Below are 22425 nucleotides of genomic sequence, written 5' to 3'. Positions count from 1 at the left end.
GAAATATTTTCATTAATATATTATATAAAAATCTATTGTTTTTTGTTATTTCGTAAAATAAAATACTCCAGAATATTCCATGTAGAAAGAAAAAAGGAATAATAAAAAATAAAATAAAAAAGATAAAGAGAACAAAAAACAAAAAACCTTCCAACAAATCAAATACCATTTGAGAGAAATTGAAAAAGCTTCTCCATCGATAATAATAGAAAGAAAAAACTCTTAATAAGTGTCTGCAGCATACGTAATGAAATAAAAAATCAATAATACATTCTTAACATAGAAAAGCAAGCAAAACGATACACAAAGAAAATTTCACGAATTAACATTAACATTAACGTTATTGAAAGAAAATCATTTCGATGATTAAACAAGCTAACGATATCTTCGTATCACTTTTATCCGACAAACCGATACGTTGAAAAGATTAATAACTATCTCTTCGTTGGTCGATATCCATTCTGGACAATATCCAAGCTAGTGTCGAGTATAAAAACTCGATCATCAGCAACGATGTACCATGTCGAATAACAACGGGATTTCGATATTTTCACGTTCGTTTCACATAAGAACCGTTTAAATCTCCGTCTGATTTTTTTCAGCGACAAAGACAAATATACTTGGTATGAGCTAACAAGAGAGAGAGAGAGAGAGAGAGAGAGAGAGAGAGAGAGAGAGAGAGAGAGAGAGAGAGAGAAAGAGAAAGAAAGAGAAAAAATAATATATACATATATCATTCATATATATATATATATACATACATACATACATATATAAAGAGAAAAAGAGAAGAACAAAAAGACACGAGTCTCTCCATACAACGAATTTTTTTAGTATTTAGCAAGAAAAGAAAGAGATAGATAAAGAGATAGATAAAGATGGGTAGATAGAAAGAAAAAGAGAAAGAGAGAGATACGAAAAGGACACCTCTAGTGGAAACGAGCATGGCATTTCTTTTTGCGGTTTAACGCACTCCGTTCATTGGAGTTCCTGATTCTACTGGTGCTGTATGGCCTTCGCGTTACAACAATGGAAATGTAGCTCGTCCGCAAAGAGGTACATCGCACCTCCTATGTACATATGTAAATGTGTACACCTATCCTATCCTCCTCCTGCTTCTCCCCCCCTCCTCCTCCTCCTTCTCCTTCTCTCTCTCTCTCTCTCCCTCTCTCCCTCTCTCTCTCTATGACTGCCCTATACATACATCTATATAAATAGCGCATATACATACATACATATATACATACACAGAGCATGTTGCACGTTTTCAATGGTTTTATACTGTCAACCACAGCTGCTTACTTGTCAGGAAGGACAGAGCCCGGGGATAGTTATCAGTTGGAGCTTTCACACACGGGCAGCAACAGCAGCAGCAGCAGCACCAGCAGCAGCAGTAGTAACAGCAGCACCAGCACCAACAGTAGTAGCAGGCAGCAGCCAATGCGACCGAACACCATTTCCTCTCTTGGCGTCTAATTCTAAGCCGTTCTGCTACGTCACTTCGCTTTTACACCAGGATTTATAGACTACGATCTCTCGGACTTGTTCGCGCGCTCGACAGAAACCAAAGCTGCGCAATCACGATAAACGTGACGCGAGTAGAAAGTAGAAACGATTCTCACCCGGATTATTTCTCTCTTTCTCTTTCTTTCTCTATTTTTCTCTATCTCTTTCTCTCTCTCTCTCTCTCTCTCTCTCTCTCTCTCCCTCTCTCTTTATCTATCTATCTATCTATCTATCTATCTATCTATCCATCTATCTCTCTCTATTTCGAAGCAACTTCAATCGACTTTGAAAAGAACTCTGAGCTCTGTGTTTTGCCGTGCTCTTTCATTTCTTATTCTCTCTCTTTCTCTCTTTTTCTCTATTTCTTTATTTTTCTCTCTTTCTATCTTTCTTTAATAGGAAACAATATGGACACTATCTTTTAACAAACAGTAGAGTATCGGTTAACAGGTTTGTACACAAGCTGTTTAACGATAACGACTACATGTATACCATTACTATAGGTCAAATGTAAGTCTCGATAAGAGAAACAATGTGTAGGTACCTAAGTATGTACTTACAAGAATCGATAGAAACTGTTTAAACCCATCTCCCCTCTCTATCCACACCGTTCTCTATTTTCCATCTCTCTTTAGGAAAAACTTGTCTTTTCTGCTTCTAAGTTTTTCTCTAAGGAAAATCCTACTTGATACGACTGTCGCGTTATGTTCCAGAAAGTACGTCGCACTCCCCTTTTAAATGGTTTTAATGTTGGTCACAGCTGTTAAACTCGTACGAAAGAGAGAGGAGGGGGGGGGGGGAGAATACAAAAAGAATTCTGAAAACGATATATCGAAAACTTCACTTTCGTGAGAATAAAACTTTGGTCTCTCGATCCTATCACATTGTTTCGAATCGAAACGTGTTATCCCTTTTGTTTTGGTATCGATTTCTTTAAGTTTCGATTGATTCATTTTGTTTATTACTCTTATTTCTCAAAATTATAAATAAATTAAAAACTTATACTTTGAAAGGACAATGTATAATGCCGTAATAACGTTTCTCAAACTATGTTCCGCGATAATTAAATAAGTGTTTCGTGAGAAATAATGAAAATTAATATCATTTTATTACTTTCACGTGTTTCGTTTGAAATAATTAAAATTTCTGAATAAATAATGAAAGTTTTCGTTTCGTTATCTTAACTCTCATATTTACTTGCTTAATTTGTTTATCATTAATATCTACCAGCAGTATAAAATAACCAAGGTGTTCTATTAAAATTTCAAAATTTGTGAATAGTTTGAAAAGGAAAAGTTTGGGAAAAGTTAATGTATAATATATCTATGTATCTATGTATATAATTTACGTAAAAGAAAAAAAAAATGTATATAACAAAAAAATATGTAACAAAAATACTATTGAAATTATTTACAAGAAAAGTGTAAATTATATAGAGTAAATAAAAGACATCTATAAAATATAAAAATTTCATCATTTAATCATTTAAAATTACTTTAACGACTCAGCGAAAGTTTGAAATCATGTCGACTAACGAGCGAACGATTACCAGAGAACCAAATTGAAACTTTGAATTCTTCTTATGTTAGTTTAATACTACTACATACATACAACTTAACGAGAAGATACACGATACCGAGTTACTCTCTAACGTTAGAACGGGATCTGTGATTAGTAGTGCTTCGGGAGATTTAATTTCCTCGGTGACTCGGTAAACGAAGGGTGTCACTAACGATTTCGTATCTTCGAAACGACGTTATTATTAAATCATGGAAAATATCATCGATTAAAGAACATCGTTCACTGATCTTTTTTATTATAAAAAGAAAAAAACTAAAAGAAAAAGAAAAATGAAAGTGATCGATTCTTTCCACTCGTTAAAATTCATACAAATCTCATAAAATCCATTCAAACTAGTCGATCAAATATCATTAAAAATAATCGATCGATCTATCGTTCTTATTCCAATAAACCGTGACTATAACAACAATTATTACAATCACTGATTCGACCGTGAACTTTTTTTTAGAATTAATTCAAGTGAATGTTGGTTAAAAGAGTGAAGTATTGCAAAGGTTGTTCGGTACAAAAGTATCCAGAGTAAAAAAAGAAATTACTAGAAATACGTTTGCGATGCTCGCTGTTAGTTCAACTCGAGATTCGTGTTTCCATTATCCACTGCGGATTTAAGAGTTTCGAAAAAAAAGAAGGAAACAAAACAAAATAAAATAAAATAAAATAAAAAGAAGAAGAAGAGGAGGAATGAAATAAAAAATTACTTTTCTCTTCGTCGTGTATATAAAAAGGTAGACCGTCTAAATAACGAGGTTAAACAGAGGAAACACTCTGAACTATAGTTACAACGAAGAGGAATAATCTCCTAAGCGATTCGTCATCACAATCTTCCGCCATTTCTCGCCGATGCAAACCCAGAAAATGTTTCTCAAACTTTGCATACTTGTTCCTTTAACGACGTTGAAAACTTTATCTTACTTACGTGATACTATGAATCTTTCGAATCATTCTTTTACATACCTATGTATGTACATAAAGCTCGTATTTATGAATGTTTGTATGAACGTATGTATCGTATGTATAGATACAAGGTAGGTATATGAATGGAATATATTATATGCATAAACGAATATATTATCGTATGTATGTGTATATGTATATATGTATGAATGTATATATTACATGTATGAATGAATTTATGTATTGTATATATGCATGTATTATGTATGATGAATGAATGTATATATTACATGCATGAATGAAATTATCTATTGTATGTATGTATTAATGTATGTATTATATATATATATATGTCTGTGTGGAATGTATATATGTATATATGTATGAATATGTGCGAGATCATTACAATTAATCGTCTTCCCTTTTTCAACAAAAAGAGACAATTACACGGTTCTTTGCACGTTCGATTTTCTCTTCTCATCACTGGCATATTCTTTAATGGAATTCTCAAATGCTCAAATCGATCAGGGTCTTTCAAATGGTAGTCAACTTGATTAAGTTCACGCGCTGCCAATTTCTAATATCCTTCTCTTTTCTCCCGATTTGATAGCTATTTTCTAACGTCTACGATAACGACGAATACAAACGAATAAAATTTTCTTCTTAATACGGATAATTTTCGTTCGTTCGATTCCTTCGATTCTCGCCTTCGACTCTTTTTATTTTTTACTTTTAAACAAAATATTAAAATGAGCTTAATTACTTTTTCAAATGTTTGTAAATTTTTTGTATATTATATGTTAATATGAATTTTGTGATACAGGTAAAAAGGATCGATCATTCGTTAGCGTGCATCTACGGATTATATATGTACATAGGTATATGTATATATTATGTATATAGACGTATACGTATATCGTATATCGTATTTATGCGTACAGAGTGATATACAGAGTGAGACATTTAAAATAATTTATATTTAATTTTAGATAAATGCGATCGTAGAATTACATTTATGATTTTATTTATGTGTGTAATAATTGTTTTCGTTATTTCAACTTAAATATTTTCTTAATATTCATTATTACATACAACATATTATTTTTGCATTTCTAAAACAATAAATTCTATATTAAAAGGTTAATGCAATCGATTAACCTAATTTTGTCAATAATAACTGTAATAAACAATTTTTAATTTTACCACCGCTTTATATAATCCATTTATATGCTAGAGTTGAAACGTTCAAAATAATTTCAATTAATTTCAAATACATATACGATGGTAGAATTAAAACGTTTGTAATAATACAACTTATTCATTATTTCTACTTTAATAAAATATTTTCTTAACACTCATTATTATAATATATACATATATCTTTTCTTTACATTTCCAAAGAAACAATAAATTTTGTATTGAAAAATTAATTCGATCGATTAATCAATTTTTTCAAAAATAATTGCAATACGTACACATCATTTTTAATCCAATAATATCTCATATAGTAGTTTGCTATATACATAAGTATATAGACACAAACATATACATACATGAACCTATGCATACCTATACATGAACGTTTAAGTACACAGGTACAAACATATACATACATACATATATATATATATAAGCTTGTAATTCGCTCGAGATTATGGAAGACACTTTCTCGTGACTTGGAAGATAGATTCCCAAGTCTCAGGAGTCCTTCTTGTCATGGAATTAAATTTCAATGAAAAGTTGCGCTCTTCTGATCGTGAAACGTGCACGCAACAAACTCAGTGAATATAGGTATGTACACACATATATAAACAGACACACATATACGAGAAAGTTAACGTAGCTTGTTCCAGCTGGCGTTAAAGCAGCTATTGAAATACATACATAAATACATATGTACATAGGTAAGTACATACATACGTTCGAGAACTACGCGTTTTCCCGATCACCGATGTAATGGGCATACTTAAACGACGATGGTCGATAGGCAATGAGCCGAATTATGCGGCGAGAAAATTGGCCGATCGAAAGGAATCACTTGTCCGTGACACGAAGGTACGATTTAACGAGGTACATATGTATATGTATATATCTATGTGTATGTATATATGCACGCTCTATATACTCTCTCTTTCTCTCTCTCTCTCTCTCTCCCCTCCCTTTCCCCTTCTTTCTCTCTTTCTCTCACGAACGAAATGATGTAACAAAATACGATCAATTTCGTGAAATTAACGAATTTCTAAACGAATCTATTTAGTAATTAGAAACTATTCAATGAATCATTGTTTTTTTTTTTTTCAAACGACATCATCAAAGTTCTCTTCTATTCTATCCATTTGTTTTAACAATTTCTTTTTTCATCGCTCTAAATATTAATTGAATTTTGTCTCTCTTAGGTATTATATATACGTATTATCGGCGAGTAATTTTATGAGATATTAAAATATTTTAACGTATTATATTAAGTTATATTAATTCTACCGTAAACGAGTAAAATATGATACATTATTATATTCCCTACATAGCTTATCAAAATAGCTTATCCATGATTTCGTTCAATTTTATTCTATCGTTATAAATGTTATTTATAAAAAAAAAAAAAAAAAAAAAAGGAAAAATGTCTTGAATATTATCAAGTAGTAATATATGATATCCGAGATATATAATAATACATATTAAATTAAATTAATAATTTGTCCAATTTTATCATATGCGAAATATTATTTGAAATACGTCTTACATACGTATCGTCGACGAGTAAAATTTAATAGACATTATAACATAGTAACAAGACATTATCGTAAATTGAAACGACCTATCTATTACTATCCTAAGAATATTCCATAATAGGTATAGTTACACGTAATATCGATCGAATATTTACGGAGAAGAGTATTATAATCTAAAGAAAAGATAAGAAAAAGAAAGTGAAAAAGATAAGATAGTAGTAACCGGATGGATACATAGTCGGTATTGTCCGTTCGTATATCTACTCCTTAATAAGGATCATCCTTCGCGGATTAATTTCACTCATCGCGAGATGCAATATTCTCGGTTTACGTCGGTGATTCGCCGCGTGTGTGCACCCTGTACAAAATCGATACGTTCATGCCACACCCTCCGTAAAAGCTCTCAGACTTGAAATTTCTATCCGGCAACTTCGGCCCGTCTATTGTGTATTCGTGTAAACGTGGTCAACGAAAACAACGAGGAATTACTGATGAATAAGCGAAGAAGAGAATACAACGTTTAACACAACACGTTTGAAACGATGCTTGCGAACTAATCGTACGCGTTCAGCAACTTTCGGCGATTTATCTCTCTCTCTCTCTCTCTTTTTCTTTTTTTTTCTTTTTTTTTTCCCTTGTACTTTTTATTTTTCCTTCATTCTCTCGTTTCTTTGCGCGGTTTCTTTCTTTTTCCTTTTATTTTTTTTTTCTTCTTTTCTTTTTCTTTTTTTTAACTCGTCTAAATAAAAAATTATACGACGTATACAATTTATAGTACAACTTTGCTGCACTACTACGTAAGTACGTTCGCTGGCGCTTCACCTTTTAGTAATCAAGCATTTTCTTTTCTTTTCTTTTCTTTTTCTTTTTCTTTCACTGGCTAATGTGAAAAATTCAAAAATGTCACCAAATATTTTATGATACAGTATATAATATACAAGTATAACATATTTAATTCGATAAGTTAGATTATACTTATTTATCTTGAATATAAGTTATATCTGATACATTAACAATTTATAATTATAACTTATTTTAATATATAACTTGTTATATCATAACTTTTACACTGTATAATTTTATATTTAAATATGAAAAAAAAAAAGAAAAAGAAAATATTCTACCTTAGTACTAAGAGTCTACTAATACTACTCTAGTACTAAATAAGTACCTACTACCATTTAACATACCATACTATTTAACGTAGTATACTCAACGTACTAAACTTACTATTCATTTACTTCAGCAGTATTACTAAATTTCTCTATGCTTAAAACGAACATTAACCCCCGGATATAAATTAAGAAGAAACTTTACGAAAAGAGAAACATTTAAATGTCGACGATCGAAATAAAAACAACAACCTTACATATGTATTTCATCGGTTCCAAAATATAATCCATAAATTATCACGTTATACGATATTTCAACATGTTTTATACATCTGAAACATCTTTCTATTTCTCTGGAAACGTTTCAACCCTCTCTCTCTCTCTCTCTCCCTCTTCTTTATTTCCTCCTCTTTACCCTCTCCTTCTCCCACAGTGAAATAAGCATACACCGTGTATAAAAAGAAGGGCGTTTCCCTAGGTAGTACAACCCTTTGTCCTTCGTTTGCATGCAATTAATTTCAATCTCGCCGCAAGCAAGAGGTCGGTCGGTCGGTCAGTCTGTCGGTCGTTTATTCGTTCGTTCGTTCGTTCGATCGGTCGGTCGGTCGGTCGGTCGGTCGGTCGGTCGGTCGGTCGGTCGATCGGTTGTACAAGTTTGCGTTTATATCACAATAGGATGAACGAGGTTTAGCGAGCTTTCAGAGAAAGTCTGCCTCTGGCCGTATGTGGCTAGCTAACTATTGATTCGTAACTCGCTCGCGTACTATCCTCTCGAAGAGTGAGACACAACTATAGCATAGACGAGATTGTTAGATAGACAGAGACAGAAATACTCGAGTACGACCATTCGAATCTTTCTTCTCGTGTACCAGACGATGATGACGACGAGGACGACGACGACGACGACGACGACGACGACGACGACTACGACTACGACTCGACTACGACTACAACGATGACTACGATCAACCACACACACATACACACACGCATATATGTGCACGTATATCTATATACGCACAGATACACTCACAAACATCCAGACATATATACATACATTCATACATTCATTCATTCATTCATACATACATGCATATATACATATATGAGAGAGAGAGAGAGAGAGAGAGAGAGAGAGAGAGAACGAGAATTCGCCTTTTCACTCGAAATTTTCTGTTTGCCTACTCGTTTGCACTCCTTGCGCACGAGTGTGCGCGCCACGTTTAAGAGGCATGCCGCTGCCGGCGACCATCGACACAAGCCGGTGGAACGTACAAAAAAAAGAAAGAAAAAGAAAAAAAAAAAAGGGAATGCGAGACCTTTCAGAGTATAGGAAGGTAGGTACTAGGTAGGTCGGTAGACGTAGAGGAATATTGAAATACATTATTTAAACGTTATCGTGCGCTTTCGAGCGATAAAATGCTCTCGTACCGAGCCCCGTTGAAAGTTCTCTTTGCTTTTTTTTATTATTATTTTTTTTTCAATTTTTTTTTCTTTTTTTTATCGGGGATCGATTCGAACCGATGCAAATGCGATATATCGAGAGAGAGAGAGAGAGAGAGAAAGAGAGAGAGAGAGAGAGAGAGAGAGAGAAAAAATAGAGTCAACGATAAGCACGTATACTTGTGTGTGGATATATGTGTATATGTTTCATTTGACGATTCATTTGATTTCTTTCTAAGGGACAAATGGGATTTATACTCATGCGAAACGCTAATTTCTATTCGATCGTTTCAAATATCCGTCTAGTTTTTCGTTTATAAGAAAAATAAAAAATATAGATATATGTATAAGAGTGATAGAGACAGAGAGAGAGAGAGAGAGAAAATACTAGATGCAGTTAACAATGTTTCACCAGTGCAAAATTGCTTGAGGAAGCGGAAGAACGTGCCATCAATTATGCACAGCGCAGCGGCCTGAAATATCGCTCTCGCACCGCGAAACCGCCGATATTCGTCCTGATATTCCGCAGACACGCTCTCACGCCTGATGAATCCTTATAACCGAGAACTTAACATTCGATGTTACAAATAACAAGAGCGTTTAACATCTTTTTCGAACTAGTTTTCAATTCAATTAACGATCTTAAAAATTTCATTATTGTGATTTGTAATAATATTCGTAATCTGAATAAATAAGATAAACGTTAATTCTTCACGCGTTAAATGTTGGTACAGCTGTTAAAAACCTGATTGATTTAAGATTCTTAAAAAGTCATAATGGATATATCTCGTATTTCTTTTTCTTTTTCTTTTTTTTTTCAAAATAACAGATACACGATGAACACGAGCAAAAGTAAATTAATATTTGTTTCTGCTTGCATAAAGATATAATCAAACGTTTTAATAAATTTTCGTTTCTGACGTTAGTGTGATTATCACAAGTATAACGTTAGTAGATATAACCATCAGACACATGATTTTTAAGCCACAATCGTTATTTCTTGAAGGATAAAACGAATATTTTTCTCTTTTCTTCCTTTCTTTTCTTTTTTGCGTGCTGTACGACGTAAAATCAAACGTTCGAACAAATTTTCACGTGGCTGTCATTTACATATAACATTAATACATGCAAAACCACATCACAAGAATTATGATTCTTACGCCACAATCGTTATTACTTTCAACGACAACACTAATATTCTTTTACAAATATTATGCAAATATACTTCTTCATTATACAACGAAAAATTAAATATTCAAACAAATCTTTCGTTATGGTTTGTCACTTTAAAAAATAATGAATCAACGGTCCAACGTGTGAAATTAATTAACGTCTACATTACAAACAACATATTCATAATTATTATTTTTTAAGGATAGCATTAATATTCTTTTATCGTTAAATATTCGTAGTTTCTTTTTCGAACATTAATCTTCTTACTCACGTTACCGCAGAAAATCAAATATTCGATCGAATTTTCTCTTTGATTGTTGTTAAAAATAGTGGAATGAAAGAGAGATAGACAGAGAGAGAGAGAGAGAGAGAGAGAGAGAGAGAGAGAGAAAGAGAGAGAGAGAAAGAGAAAAGAAAAAAGCAAGTAAGCAAGCAAGCGACAGTTAAAAAAAGAGAGACAAAGAAGACGTGAGAGAAGTTTTGAAAGCGTACATAGCCAAGCACTTCTGGCTCTTGAAACACGTGGAAAAGCGTGCGCAAAGTGCTTTTCATGTGACGTTGATCCTTAAACGTGAGACAGGAAATATCGAGCGAGAAACGAAGGAAACGAAGCAGGCAATGCTCTTTAATAATAACCGTCTGTCAATTTCTCTTTCATTCTCTCTTTTTCTTTTTTATACGTATTAAATACAATTTTTCGATGGTATTACACGGCGTTAATAACGTCGTTAAAATCTCATGTAGCATTGAACGTTGTTTAGTTTTTTCTCTATTTCTCTCTCTCTCTCTCTCTCTCTCTCTCTCTCTCTCTCTCTCTCTCTCTCTCTTTCTCTAAAACCTTGAGGCAATACATACACACGCATACAGTAGACGCAAGTGTAGGATACGCACGCTTTTAATCCGCAAACCGCGAAACAACGGATGCGTAAGCATCGTATATTACCGCACATCAGAGTGCATTAGAGGGAGAAAGAGAGAGAGAGAGAGAGAAAGAGAGAGAGAGACGTTGAGGCGATTCTCTCGCACGTATCCAACTGCAATTTCGAATTGTTGTGGCCATTAACCGCTCGCTCGAGCTAGAACCACCGCAAACGCCAGTTCACGTAGATGGGTACTGCATCAAAACGGTACAGGAGGAAGAAGAGGAGAAGGAGGAGAAGAAGGAGGAGGAGGAGGAGGAGGAGGAGGAGGAGGAGGAGAAAGAGGAGCTGCTGGCAAATTCAAACCGTTTCAGAATTTCCGAGAATTTACAATGGAACGTCCTTGAAATGGTTTACTCAGAGTTATACAAGAAAAAAAGAAAGGCGGATAGAGATAGAGAGAGAGGAGAGAGAGAGAGAGAGAGAGAGAGAGAGAGAGAGAGAGAGAGAGAGAGAGAAAAGAAAATGAAAAAATGAAAAAATTCTTATTATTATGTCGAGTCGAAATGGTCGACTAAACAAATTTATATTCTTTCTTTATCTTCTCGTACAATAACAACAATAACGGCAATAACAGACGCAACAATAACAACGAACTACGATGTTATCTTCTTTGAAAAGTTTAATATAAAAAAAAAAGGAAGAACAAAAAAAGAAAAAAAGAAGAGGGAGAACAAAAAAAATAAGAAGTAGAGAAAACGTCGTCGCGACAAGAAGGCGGTGGTGGCTAACGGGGAGGAAGATCTCAAACTTTCCGAAGCACGCTGTGTCGACTGTAAGAGTACCGTGAAGAATGAGATAGAGAGAGAAAGAGAAATAAAAGACAGAGAGAAAGAGAGAGAGAGAGAGAAAGAGAGATAGAGATAGACTAGGAAAGAGAGAGAGATAGTGGGGGTGAAAGGAATAGAGTAGAATGGAAGGATCGTCAGCAAAGATAGGGGTTGGTTCGTTGGTTGGTCGAGAGACGCAGAAAGAGCGAATGCTGTCGTCGTTCGGAACGAACTCTCCCGATGAAAAAGTCGTTCGAGGCGCCCGCCAGTCTGGCCAATATTTTACTATCCGCCAGTATCCTCTGCTCCATCGACCACTCTTCTCTTCTCTTCTCTTCTCTTCTCTTCTCTTCTCTTTTCTTCTCTTCTCTCTCTCTCTCACTCACTCACTCTCTCTCTCTGTGTCTCTCTGTCTCTCTCTATACCTTTCCCTTTTCACCCTACCCTTATGCCAACATTATCCATCGTTTGGTTCGTGCTAGCCAATCGGGAGGAAGTGGAAAGGGTGAGGAAAAACGAAAAGGGAGAGAGAGAGATAGAGATAGAGATAGAGATAAAGATAGAAAGAGGAAGAAAGAGAATAGAAATGAAAGAGGAGAGAGAAAGAGAGAGAGAATAGAAACAGGAGAAATAAAGTAGAAATAAGAGAAAGTGGTTAGAAATAAGAGAAAGAGAGGGAAACAGATAATAGAAATAAGAGAGTAGAAATAAGAGACAAAGTGAAAAGAAATAAGAGATAGAAAGAGATAGATGGAGAAAGAGAGAGAGAGAGGGAGAGAGAGAGAGAAGAAACAGAAGAAACTGCAAACTATTCTCGCACATTTACTCCCTTTTTCGATAAGAATGTCCTCTCAAAATTTCTCAACTTCGTTTCTTTGAAGATATCTTAGAAAAAGTAAAGAAAGTAAAGAGTAAAACAGTTACTTCCGATAACGGGAGTTCAAAGTTTCATACTTGTTTCTGATTTTGTTGGATACGCAAAACTCGTACGATGAAAATAGAACACTCTATCGATCTTCTCGATCAGCCTCTTTCGATATTCTCCTTCATGGACGAATCGATATCAAACGCAAATTCTTATTTTGTCGGATACTATAAAACGGTTTTTCTTTCTTTGTCTTTGTTTATTATTATTATTTCCCTACGTTAAGTTAATGGCCATTCTGTAAATCAACGTTTCGTTTATTTATCCATTAACTCGAACGTATCACGAATGTATTATTAATGCAATATGACGGCATCTATTAAAATTTTTATTTAATGGAATGTTTTCTTTAACAACTATCATGATAAAATAATCGTTCCATATTATCCTTGCACGATTATTTGCTTAATTTAATTTATAAACAAAAGAAAAAGAAAAGAAAAGAAAAGAAAAGAAAAGAAAAGAAAGGAGATAAGGGAAAAGGTATTAATGAATTCGATGGGAAATCTCTGGAAGCAAAGTCGAAAATATTTTCTTTTTTTTTTTTTTTTTTTCTATATAATCTTCGTTATTAAAACGAAAAAAAGAAAAAAAAAAAGGAAAAAGAAAATATATCTCGACAAACTATTACGCTTTCCAATTATGTTCGATCAACTTCGATGACTCCCGTGAGATATAAAGTATAGATATACGTTCGCAACATGAAATTACGTCGCTTGCAGAGATATATCCTCGAGGAACTGACAACACGCTGGGTGGGGCAGCCTTAAAATGACGTGGGTATATCCGAGATATTTACAGGTGCGTGTCCACCTGCGTGTGCTCGCAGGAATGAAGTCACGCCATCTCCGGAAAGGCCGATGTAACCTCGAAAAAGAGAAGCGAGTTTATCGCGCTTTTATATATATATATATATATATATATATATATATATATATATATATATAGTTTTACGAGAGTTGATTCTCCACCCCGATTTTTCTTTATCATAGTCGTCGGTCATTCATGAGTTCCACGAATACACCATCCATTGATCGCGACACACTTGAAAACCATTTAAATATTCTATATTCTAGCTCACGTGATTACGAGTTTGACAAGATGGACGAATTCAGCCATGTTCAATTATATTTTAAAAGGCACGATGATAACATCGAATTTTATTTGTATTTTCGATATATTATATATATTATATATATATCGATATATATATATATATATATGAAGATCTCAAAGTAAAAATAAAATAAAAAAGACAAAGATTAATGATGACTAAAAAAAATAAAAAGGAGTAGTAAGAGATATGTGTATTAGATTGAATTGAATAAGTAATGTTGAAATTTGAAATAAAAGATATTATTGTTATTTGTTTAGATATAAAATACTAACAGTAGTTTTATTATTATTTCATTGGATAAAATTGTCAGTATTTTCTATCTAAATAAAGTAATAGCATTTAAATAAATAAGACATATATCGATGATGGTATAGTATTGGATTGGTCAATAAGTAATGTGTCGGAATTTTTAATCAAAGATATTCAATACAAATAGAGAGAGAAAGAGAGAGAAAAGTAGAAAAAGTATATTATTTTTTACATATCTATATAATAAAGTAATAAAAATGTCGACATTAATTATTATCAAACTTATAAATAATTATCAAATTAATAGAAAATTAATCTCGTTCCTAAACACGTCGACGACGCCATTGTTTCTCATCTTGTTATTCGTTCTACCCCATATGATTCAGACTTATCGCGGATTATATTCGCTAATGACTAAGGTAGGACCTTTATACTCCCTTTAACGCAATGTTTTATCACGCAACAACAGCCAAGTTGAACACATATAAATGTAAATATACATATATATTTAAATATGCGTGTGTATGTGTGTGTGTGTATATATATATATATATATATATATATATATATATATATATATATATATAGAGAGAGAGAGAGAGAGAGAGAGAGAGAGAGAGAGAGTCGTTCTAAAAGAAAAATAGGAATTAAATATAAATAATAAAATCGTATTTTATATAAGTCGATTATAAATTAAAAGCCCAATCGAATGTCTTCTTAAATTAGAAATCATAGAAAAACAATATATATTGAAAAAAATTTCATGATTCCATATGTCAAATATTTTAATAATACGAAATAAAACAGCTGACTTCCGGTTAAATTGAAAGTTCTTCTACAGTTTATCTGTAGTTCTTCTGAACTTTAATTTCATTAAGATTAATATTACCATTTCTATCTACACAACATTCTCTCACAAGATTAATTTATCGTTAATTGTTAATTTTACTTAATAATTTACAGCCTATACTTGTTTAATATATTTTTTTTTAATACAACTGATTGAAATATCTAATTAATTAAGGAAAAAAAAACTACGGAGTGTTCCATAAGAAAAATTAAAAATCATTAAACTTTCGGTTTTTACCGGAAGTCGGGTCTTCCATTACGTACTATTAAAATATTTTACACGTGAAATCGTGAAACTTTTCTTAATCAATCTCTTCTCTTTTTTTTCAATTCTATTACTCCTAACAAACGAGATATTCAACTGGCCCTTAATTTATAATCTACCTGTATCTCTCTCTTTCTTTATTTCTTTCTCTCTCTCTCTCTCTCTCTCTCTCTCTCTCTCTCTCTCTCTCCCCTCTTCTTTTTTCTTTTCCACCCTTTCTCTCTCTCTCTCTCTCTCTCTCTCTCTCTCTCTCTCTCTCTCTCTTTCTCTCTCTCTTTCTCTCTTGCAAAGTTGCCCTCGTAGATTTCACGCTGCTCGGAGATTACACGGCCGAGATGAAACTTTCCGCTGAGTTTCTCGATCGTTTTGTGCGAAGCTTCGATGTAAAGTAGATCCAGGATTGTGATTACGTGCAGGAGCCAAAAGCTTCTCCTCTCCCGTGGGATTAATTTAACAATCGGGTCGCTAGTAATTTCACTTGGAAGTACGGCGAAACAAATTAACAAACTTTACGTTTCTTATATCATCGTGAAAATGATTCTTCTTATTCATATATATATGTGTGTATGTGTGTATGTATGTATGTATATATATATATGTATGTATGTATGTATATATGGGTATATTATATAACGAACGTTCCAATGTAATCTCGAATCGTGGAGTCGAATTACAGCGGTAGTACTTCTATACATGGGAGATACGTTCCGTGTTATATGAGTCATATTAGATTATACTATTTCCATATCATTGTAGTTTTTTTTTTTTCTCTACGAACGATGAAACTTCGTCCTCGAATATATTTCTACATCATCAAAATCAACAGAGATATTTAAAGTGGTTATATTAGAATTCCTTGTATACTATTTAATATGAACCCTTTTTTCGTTGCTATGTTATACTAACACTAGTTACAATTTTGAAATTATGTTATAGAGTACATATATAAATTCGCATATGAATCTACGTTATAAAGAATTCTATTATATTAAAACTCATTAAACAATAATCGTAAAATAATAGTCGTATTATAATAGTCGAATATACTATTATAATAATGTAACATAAAAATATAATAGAACATATCACAATAGTATTATAATACTTAATGGAAAGATATAATTAAAAAGAAAAAAAGAAATAAATATTGAAAGAAAAAGAAAAAGAGAAAGAATCAAAAATAAAACAAATCTATCTATCTATCTATCTATCATGCTTTAATATTCTTGAATTTCAAGATAATATACAGCACTTCATCGCATTACAATTACTCGAGCTATGATATTTGAAGAATAATATTGTACTATCGAAAAAAGAAAAATAGAAAAAGGAAAAACGAAACGAAAAGAAACGAAATCAGAAATAAGAAACTATGCAATAAAGAATATCTATAAGATGTACAAGAATTTAGGTCGATAAATTCGTCTAACCACCGATAGATGAAACTTTGAGAAACGGAAGACGTAGGTATTGCCTGGGCAATACTAATTTCACAGTAACAACCTATTCTTCTTCCGGACACATCGCGCAATCGAATATCACGAAGGCAATATCTGTTTGGAACTACGCGACACCACGGAGACGACGACGAAGACGATGACGACGAAGACGACGACTACTTGTCTTTGGAAAATTGGAGAACTATTGATTGCCCGAGGAGACAACAGCAAATCGACATGTCCAACCTGCCGACAAAAGGACCCAACCACCATCACGAAAGTTCAATGATGGAAACACACTACCGATGCCTTTGGCGATTTAATACTTGTCGCGAGTAATACTGACCTAAGGATTTCCTGTTATCTAAGAAACTCGATAAAATCGATCAAACGTTTCATTATAGTGATTTCTCTTTTTTAAATATTTTCACATATTTTTTCAATAATTTCACGCCATCGATATACATTAATTATTATTGTTAATGTTGTTGTTGTTATTACTATTGTATATAATATGTGTTCAATTTTATCTTTTCGCGATCCTATTCTATAATAAAAAATATAAAACAATGTTAATAATTTGTAACATTGAAAATAATAAGAACTAAATAATGATGACTGAATATTATGAAAATTAAATCGTATTAAAATATACACATATATATATATTTTTTTTTGTGGTATTGAAATAAATATTGAAAATGTATCAACGAGAATTTACCATAGAATATATGATAAACAAATGGATAGAGAATCTGTTGACTTCAGAAAGTCTCCGTAAGTAACTACTTCATTATTTAACACGTGACCCAAGAAGATCCCCGATGGATGATGACTTGAACTCAATTTTTCAGACTCCATTTAAAAAGTTGCAAAGATTTCTTTGATGACATTTACTATATAACAAGAGTAAAACTTTGTAATGAGTAATAAACCTAATATAAAAAGTACGATAATGAATTATTCCTGTATCTCTTATCTGCCAAAAAATTGCTTGCTTTTAGATTAATTTGTTATATTATATCAATGCATGTAAACATTATTAATACATACTAACATTTTATTCTATAGATTAAGATCAAAAAAATAATCATAATCTATATACATATATCAAACAAAATTTCTAACAAAATCAGCAAAGTAAAAATCTTAATTATAAATGAATTCCATGATATATTGACCAATGTATTATTACATATGAAAAACGAATTTATTTTATAAATAAAACTTTCACGAGAAAACAACATATATATATATATATATATATATATATATATATATATATATATATATATATATAATTTCTTTTCAATGCTACATCGTCCATATAGTCGTCGTCATGGTGGTCCATTCTAATATTCATGCGAGCCGCAGTGCAGGCGGAAGACGAAGTCTTCTCCTTTCTTTTCTTTCTTTCTTTCCATCTCCTCCTTTTGTTTCCTCTCTCTCACTCTCTCTCATTCTCTTTGTATATATATATATATATATATATATATATATATATATATATCTTTTTCCTTGTCTTCCTCTTTGCTGCAGAACACTGCCGAAAAAAGGCAGACTCAATCGGCGACGGGATAATTCAAGGATACGACTCGAAAGAACGCAGACTCCTACTCCCTCTTCCCTACGGTCCGATTCATCCAACTCCCTCCTCTTCCTCCCTCTATCTTTCTATCTGACTATCTCTCTTTCTATCTTTCCCCTTCCCTTTCATCGCTCATAGTCATCGTACTGGAATTTAATAATTCAGCCTATCGCATAAAAGTTACAAAAGGCCATTGTCACCACGGCAATACTAGCAAAGAGACGACTGTTTTAAAATGCAGTCAGTCGTTCTCTCTCTCTCTCTCTCTCTCTCTCTCTCTCTCTCTCTCTCTCTCTCTTTCTCACACACAACACAAAGTTTGTCCTTGATATTTTCCATTGTCCCTAAAAGTAAGTCTTCTCTCGAAGGATCAACATAATAATATACACTATAATCTATCCACACACAATAATAATTTCAAGGTGGATGAAGCGTCGTGTATTTGTTTATTTATCGAAGAAGATATATATATGTGTATGTATGTAAATAAATACAGGGAAATTCTTCCATAGCTTCTATATCTATCTTATTCTCTTATTCATAGAGAATATTACCTTGAGTTAAAGCGTGGGTGGACGTAGGTGAGGCATACATTTTTTTCTTTTTACTTTTCTTAGATAAATTACGATGGGGTAGGTAGATAGGTTGAAAAGGTAATCGAAGCTCAAGACACGAATTACTAACGTATGAATCATTCTTTAATTGCATGTACTAACGTAACGTAGTATATATCTAGCAATGTGAAATTGATGGAAACGTTTGTGTCATAAATTCTATGATTTTTTTTAATGTCTTGCGAAAATATTATCAAATATATAATAATGTTATTAGTATTATGCTAATGTATTTCTCTCTTTCTCTAATGTTAATATATATACTATAAATTATATTATTTACTATTACTAGTATTAATAATAGTTTTATATATATATATATGTATGACCATTATTGTGTTTATAATACTATAAATAGCAAATATATTATAATATAGTATTGTGTTTGTACGTTTGTATATATAGTATAAATATATTACAATATTAACAATATTATATATCAAATAATACAATATACGTATTTTAAATACTAATCTCTTACCGCATAATTTATATCAAAAATATTTATTCAAAATTACTTGAACAATATTCAAAACAACTCCTCACTGATAATATCTCAAAAAAAAAAAGGAGAAAAAATCGAAAATATTATTAAAAAAAGGAAAAGAAAAGAAAGATACATTTTATACACCTATATTACAAAGTAATTAATTTACTTTGTAGAAAGCTCGATAAAAAATCAAAATTATTAATATTATACATTATGTTCCATACATAATCTACATAACGTTAAACGTTAATACATTATAATTTCATAACGTATATTTAAAGACTGATGACAAGAATAAAATATATATACTTATACATATATGTACGTACATTCATATATATATATACACACATATATTATATACACATATACATGGAAGAGAGAGAAGAGAATATAGGTAAGTGATAAAGTACATAAACATTGCAAGTAAGTCTTGAAACAATCTCATTCTCGCGATGCATCTCCTCTTACATGCACTTAACCGAAGCTCGTAAACAATAAACCGAGGAAGATCGTAGCGCGAAAGTAGGAGGTAGGATCGTAAGTCGAATGGATGTGACAAGACGAGAGTTGGCAAATGTTACCAGAGGTGTCAGTCGACATTCCCGAGATTCCTACCACCTGCCACGATCCGCTTCGATTTACCTCACCTGCCTTTGCTATTGCTGCAATGCACCAGAATGCAATCATTCTACTCTCATGATTGCTTATAAAACTTTCGTGATTTCTTATCTTCTAACAGATTATAATAGATTATTCTTGATTTATTATAGGTAATATTCTTTTCTTTTCTTTTTTCTTTTCAATAAAACTACATTAAAAAAATTAAATTATTCTAAAAAGTTAAACTGAAATATTTTTCTTCAAAAAATATGTACTATTATATTATTGTATATAGTTTCTTTTTAATATTGTATTTAATTATATTATTACATCAATTAAATCACGAATATATTCATTGATTTAATTTTTTTTTTATGAACCAATAACTGAAGTAAAGTAATTAAATTTTTGTAATAAGATACTATATTATAAAGCATGATTTATAATTTCGTTCTTGGGACAATTAGTTTATTTCTTAATTAATTTAGTTGCATAGTATTTGTAATGTATGCGTATAATGTAATTTATGATTTAGTTTATGGTAATAGTATTTTTTGGGGACAAAAATATTGTTTTATAATTCTCTATAAATAATATAATATTATTATACCGAAAAAGTACAGTAGAATAGTATATTAATGTAAAATATTGTAACATAATATACTAAAATGTATATACTATATCATACTATTCCATTTATATCATAATAGTATAATATTAGAAAAAATCATACTTTTCTAGAATAAAAATGCCATACGAAATTATACTAAATTACAATCTTTATCGGACAAATTTTAACAAAACAAAAAAAAAAATCCCGAAATTATTTGCACATATCAATATTAATTAATATTGCACAAGTTAATATACATAATTATGCAATAGAAAATACAAGAGTAGATATTTTTAAGGGTTAAAAATTTTACGTAAAGAATCTAAATCAAGAATTGAAACGTAGACTTTTACTTTATACGAAAAGAAAATATTCGATCGTCGATTAACTTTCACAGGAATATATAAATATAAATAAACTTCTTGCCTCGATGTCCTCGATTTAAATCCCTCAGATACACGCACGGTCGAGTACACGTGAATGATGCATAGACATCTAAATACATATATACATACACACATACATACGTACATATATACATACATATATATATACACACACATACATACATAGACGTTATATTCGCGTGACAAAGTCGAAAAGAACGTCCTGAAATATTTTAACAAAAGCGAACGTTTCTCTTCGGGTAATTTCTAAAAAAAGAATCTTTATGAACTTGTACTATGAAAGTTACGATTTCAACAAAAATTTTAATAGTAACTACATATGTATATATCCAATGAAGATATTTTTTCATTCGTTCTCCATCTCTTTCTCTTTCTCTTTCTCCATCTACCCTTCTTCTCATCAGGAAAAAAAAACGAATAAGAAAATTTACTTAAGAAACGTATACGTTCCTACGAGTTCATGCTAAATATAGTTAATCTCAACGATCCGATCTAAATACGTTTAACATAAGAAAAAAAAAAGAAAAGAAAGAAATTTAATCTCCAACTCAATCTCGAGTTACGAGAATATCTCTAAAATCAAGTTAAAAAGTATAAAAAGCTTTATTCGTTTAATTACAATTCATATTTGAATGATTTTATTTTTAGTAATAGGAGATTAAATTATAAGGAAAATTGTGAGGATATAATTGCAAATATATCAAATCATTCGTAGAAATAATATTAAGATAAAGAAATATTTTGAAGAAAATCGTAGGAATTTGTACGAGATTAATACTAAATTTAACGGAATTTTACGAAGCTATTTTCAATAATCCAATGTGTATATATATATATATATATATATATATATATATATATAAAGGAATTAATTACCTATAAAAAGAAATTGAATTAATTAAACATAATCTCGAGTTACAAGAATATCTCGAAAATCAAGTCAAACTTGATTTGACAATAAGGTATAAATATAAGACTTATATAAAGCTTGATTCAATTAATTGTTACATTCCGAACATATAATCTGAAATCATCTAAAATTATTCGCAAGAATAAATAAATAAATAAATAAATAAATAAATAAATATATATATATATATATATATATATATATAAAGAAAATATTTCAATAACAGGA

The 22425-nt window shown here is 31.5% G+C and overlaps 1 protein-coding gene across 1 annotated transcript in view; it reads right to left on the bottom strand.

Moving 5' to 3' along the window:
- LOC127067904 (proteoglycan Cow) overlaps positions 1 to 22425 on the bottom strand; it is a 141434-nt gene that overhangs the window by 115036 nt on the left and 3973 nt on the right. The window lies entirely within an intron of this gene.

This window comes from Vespula vulgaris, chromosome 12 (genome assembly GCF_905475345.1).
Source record: "Vespula vulgaris chromosome 12, iyVesVulg1.1, whole genome shotgun sequence".
Taxonomy (NCBI): domain Eukaryota; kingdom Metazoa; phylum Arthropoda; class Insecta; order Hymenoptera; family Vespidae; genus Vespula; species Vespula vulgaris.
This window is presented reverse-complemented; position numbering and strand designations above follow the sequence as displayed.